This window comes from Solanum pennellii, chromosome 11 (assembly GCF_001406875.1).
Source record: "Solanum pennellii chromosome 11, SPENNV200".
Lineage (NCBI taxonomy): Eukaryota > Viridiplantae > Streptophyta > Magnoliopsida > Solanales > Solanaceae > Solanum > Solanum pennellii.
Window position 1 is genome coordinate 40,228,099 of NC_028647.1, and position 5,268 is coordinate 40,233,366.

Consider the following 5,268-nt stretch of genomic DNA (forward strand, 5'->3'; position numbering starts at 1 on the left):
ACATTTTGTATGAAGTTTTTTTGTATTGTCTGTTTTTAAGGAAAATCTTGAACCATTGGTAATTTTTTCTAGTAGGACCTATATTTAACGGGTTCAAGCTGAGGAATGAATTATCGTTGCATCATGTTAGGTTTCTTATGTAACTTCCACTTGGAACGTGGAACGTGGGATACTTGGTGTATTAGGCTTCCTATTTTTTGAAGTCTGGTTTTGCACATGCACATCCATGAAAAATTGAAATTTCTTGTTTCATATTTTGATCTCAATTAAAGCTAAAAAAAATGTATTTATTAATGGAGTGATAAAAATGCATCCCTAAAATAATTAATATGAAACTTTCATCCAAATATAACAAAAACGTAAAAGATAAACACCATAAACATTCAAGAAATAACAACACTATCAAAATTCTCATTTTTAAAGTCTGATCTTGCTCATGCAAAGATACCCGTCAAGTTGTGTTCTTCATGCACACTATAAGGTTGTTTGGAAACGACTTATGTGTGCATTAAATTTTGCATAAAAAATATTATTTGATGGTTAGGAGTATTCATGTATAAAATTAATACGATGTTTGATTTGTAATCTGAAATTCTGCATAACTAATACACATACAAGTTATGAGAAAATTTATTTATTATTTTATGGTATATAGAAAATGAATAACTAATACATCAATAAATTAATCCTCCATGATTAATATTTATATAAATAACACAAAATATTTCCCCATAACTAATCTCTGAAGTGACAATTTACATGTCAAAGATCACATGAATACATAGTCCGTAGACTAAACTCGATATATTATTTTGGATAAAACTTAAAAAATATTTAGTATTATTTGAATTTTGAAGGCACCCATGGTAAAAAGAGATCGATAGGTGCATGAAATGAGACATGGTCTTTAACTCCTCGGGTCTAGGGATTGGATCTCACTTACTATCATTTTTTAAAGTTTTTTCTTTTAAAAAAAACACTTGCAAATCATGTTAAGTCAAACAACGGAAACGAATGATAGTTTTTGTGATAGCGTAACTTATTATCTTGTCCTCGTCAAATTGTTGTCAATGTAACTTTTTTCATCTTATAATTAAGAAGCAATAATACCTCCGTCATCTTAAAATCTTGAATTCAACTTTAAATCTCTGTATAAATAATTTATATATATATTTTCTATACTACCTTAAAAGCATACACTTTTAACTTGAATATTAAATGACTATAGTATCCCTAAATCAGGTTATGACTTTTTCTATGAGTTGTGACTTTTCTGATAAGTTGTGATTTTTTTTAAAGGATTCCGATTTTTCGATAAGTTGTGACTTTTCCAAAAAGTTGTGATTTTTCAAAATAGTTTTGACTTTTGCAATAAGTTGTTTTTCCAAAGGGTTGTGATTTCTTGAAAAAGTCATGACTTTTTAGATAAGACACAAAAAAAAAACACTTGTTCATACTACCCTTTGTTTACTATAAAATAGAGGGGTTTTACTCATTTTTCAACCACATTTTTTTAATCTTCTACTCTTTTTCTTCTTGCATTTTTAACAAAATCGTGTCATTTACTGTCGTTGAGTAAGTTCGAAATTTAGCGCAATATGAGGCACCACTATTATGATGAAGTAAATTGTTTTTATTGTAAGAGGGTATATTCCTTAACCTTGAGTACTTGAAAAAAGATTCTGATGATATAATAATTATTTGTTGCTTAGTATATACTGTCATGCCCCCAACCTACATCCTGGACGTGGCCTGCACTCAATGACCATTGTTGGGCTTGAGCGAACCCTTGACTTGACTTACTTAAATCAGCGGAAGACTTAACTCAATAATAAACAAGAATCATTCTCACACAGATAACTTTAAATAAATGTCTTGGCCAAAATGACACTTAAGTCTCAAAATAAAATAACTGAATGCGAGATAAAGAGAGACTTAAAACTGACTATCTGACTAACTATTTGTCTGTGAAGTCTCTATAATATTAAAATGAATGTTGGGAAAACCCCCACAACATTCTATAAGTAAAGACATTGAAAGCAATAAAAGAGTCCTCCGGAATGCAAAGTGTCTCATAACTGACTCTCAGCGCTCAAACTGCGTCAACGGGGGCGTTGGATGTTGATTCGGGTAATCTGCGTCTGCATAACAAGACGATGCAGACCAATTGACATCAGTACATTGAATGTACGAGTATGCAAGTTGGAATTCTAGCAAAACTTAAGCTTGAAGATAGCAAGAAGAAACACTTACCTAGCTTAAAAGTATGAACTAAACTACATTTTTTGGAGTAGTATTGAGCACCAATGTGGGAATGAGAGTTCAAAATTAAGTCAAGTTTCCATGAAAATCATGTAACCATCATGAGGATCAATGAGTCACACTTTTTAGATGATCATGTAAGTTAAGCTAGTGGATCCACTAAGTTAAGTAAGTGTTAGCGACGGAATCAGCGCCGAATTATTTGTCGGTTAATGTTATTGAGTGATATGTAGTGACGGATTTAAATTTTTTTGCAAAAAGTGTCGCTATCTTTTAACAAAATTTTCCTAGGGCACAAAACCCTTTCACACAAATTAACTCACTCCCTCTCTTCCTCTATGCTGCTCATTGCTACACAAAATATTCCCAAGGCACAAATTAACTCACTCACTTTCTTCCTCTTTGCTGCTCATTGCTACACATACAGAGCAGGCCTTCTGTGGGAAAAGAACCGATCGAGCTCATCTTCCTCTTTGTTGATCGTTGTGTGTTTCTCTCTGGGAAGAAATTCGTTCGAGCTCATCTTCCTCTTTGCAGATCGTTTCTACTTGTTGCTATGTGGAAAGCTTGTTTTATTGTTGTTGGTTCATCAAAAGATAACAATAGTTTCTATTAATGTCTAAAATTTTATGATTATTTCATCTCTGTTTCATCTATAATACTCTTCATCACCTTTTTCTGATTTTATAGTTATGGTGACAATAAAGTACCTATTATCTATCCTAATTTTTGCATTTATATTTATCTTGTTGAATGATCTATTTTTTTTTTCTTATTGTGGGTAAAAATGCTCTTTTTCTGTTTTTGTCAAGGTACAATATATTGTTAAAAATGTGCTATTATATCTTCAATAAGTTTGGTTTATAGACTATTTTGGATGCAAATTTCTGCTTAGTGAATCATACTAAACTTAATGCTTTATGATGTTGTAATACTTGGTTATATGTCAATTCCAATAGTAGCAAACTATTGTATTAATCATGCGAAGGTAAAGTTCTTTTTTGTGCTCTGAGTATGAAAGTTAGGTATTTGAGAATATCATTCTTCAACTAGTTTTAAATTCTGAAAGGTAGATTCACATTCTGTGTGAAGATTGTATCCTGCCTTGTGTTTTCTCCCAAAATGGTTAGACCATCAACAATGTTGTTCACTTTCCAAAGGTGTAGTTTTCTTGAATCTTCAAGTAATTGATGTCCCTAATGATATGATCTACTTGTCAAGAAACATCAGAGTTCGTATGATCATGCTAATGATAATTAAAGAGCCATAACTTTACTTGAGATATTCAATATAATAGTAGATATGAATCCATTCTTGCTTTAGTTGTACAGTAGGATATGTAGAAGTGATGTTGCTGATCAGTTGGCTTCATTGTAACAGAATGATGGTCTGATTTCTTGAGTTCTGATGGAATTCAATATTTGTCTCCATCAACTATTTGTTAGTTTCTAGTGTGCTTTTGATTTTGAATTTTCCCCTAGAAAATATGACTTTCCATAAAAAAAAAATCTTAGACTTAAGTACTGGACTATTAACACTGAATTAGTGCTGCATGAACTAAAGCATTGAGAGAAAAGAAAGTTCGAGAGTAGTAGAGGGTGACTATTAGTTGTTTGATGCTTAGCTACTCCATTTGGGTTAACAGAAGTATTGTGATTGCAAGTTGCAGTGTAATGATCTGCAATGTAGCTACTCCAGTTGGATAAGTTCTTTTTTTTCCTTCTCTTCTTTGGGAATGTATAGGCTTATGCATACTTGAAGTTATTTTTCTTTTAGGCATGACGTGAAGCGGAGGTCGAGGTAACACAACTCGTGCAAGCAAGACCTCAATTACAGGTCGAGTTAGAACAAGTAGAGTTTATATGCCTACTGTTCCAATTCCCATAACTAATTCTCAACAAGGTGGTATCAATTCTTCTGCTGGACCAGATTATGTTAACCAAAATCAAACATTAGCTCCTACTAATTCGCCTCCTGCTCAAACAACAGCTCATGGTAGTACTCCATCTGTTCATTTTGAAACACCTCATGTAATATCTAATAAGAGCAATGGAATAGGCTAAAGTGCATCTACTCAAAGAAACGTGATAGGGGAGGTGCCTACATCTAGCCAGAACAACACAATAGGTGAAGGTGAGAGTAATAATAATTCTGGACAGCGGACACTTGATTTCCTTTCGGGTAAGTTTGTACTTGCAATATTGTTATTAATATACTGTAATTTCTTCATGATAGACTTCATATAATATATTTCATTTTTTTTGGTCATTTTGGAACCATCAAATATTTGCTCTAACAGGATAGGGGAGTCTTCCAAGAGTAAACTTGATCCTAATGGAATTAATTGAAAACTGTCTCACAAGAAATAAAAGATTTTTATCTCAGAGAATTCGAGGTATATATTTCACTATTTTAATAAAACATATTACGTCACTTTTGAAGGTTGAATACTAATGTTGTTTACTTATAAAATTATTTTAGAAGGAATTTCGTTAGGATTCTTCCATTGATAGTGAAGTGAAGATACTATGGTGTAAGAAAGTTGCGAGAAGGTACACTGATTTCTTGCTTAAAAAAAGATGGAGTTCGGCCAAGATATGTTCCGAAAGAAACATGGAAAAGTTGGTTGAGACTTTGGAAAGATCCCAAGGTTATTGAAAAGTAAAAAAAAAAAAATAAACTCAAAAATTCAGTGTGGCGGTCAAAATGAAGTTGCAAAGGGGACTGACACGGGAGACTCTATTACTATTGGAGAGCATTGCAAGAGACTTGTAACTATATTTTCGCACACCCTTAATTTATTTTATATGTGTGATATTAACCCTTTTGAATGTTGAAGTGCCTTGTATTATGTTTGCAATCCCACAATTCGAGACTAGAAAATGCTTCCTCCTTAATACTTTCATGGGAAAGAACAAACAGTTCTTCTTGCATTTGAGCCTTCTCTTTGTAACATTGAGACATATCATCATATTATTTGTGCATTTCCTACAATTGTTCAACCAA

General features: G+C 32.4%; 1 long non-coding RNA gene across 1 annotated transcript; it reads left to right on the forward strand.

The window, feature by feature from the left end:
• The first annotated feature begins 2,519 nt into the window (after positions 1 to 2,519).
• LOC107005058 lies at positions 2,520 to 5,268 on the forward strand. The gene is made up of 3 exons (XR_001454822.2): positions 2,520 to 4,443; positions 4,562 to 4,657; positions 4,744 to 5,268. It is a non-coding gene; the product is annotated as an uncharacterized LOC107005058 (long non-coding RNA).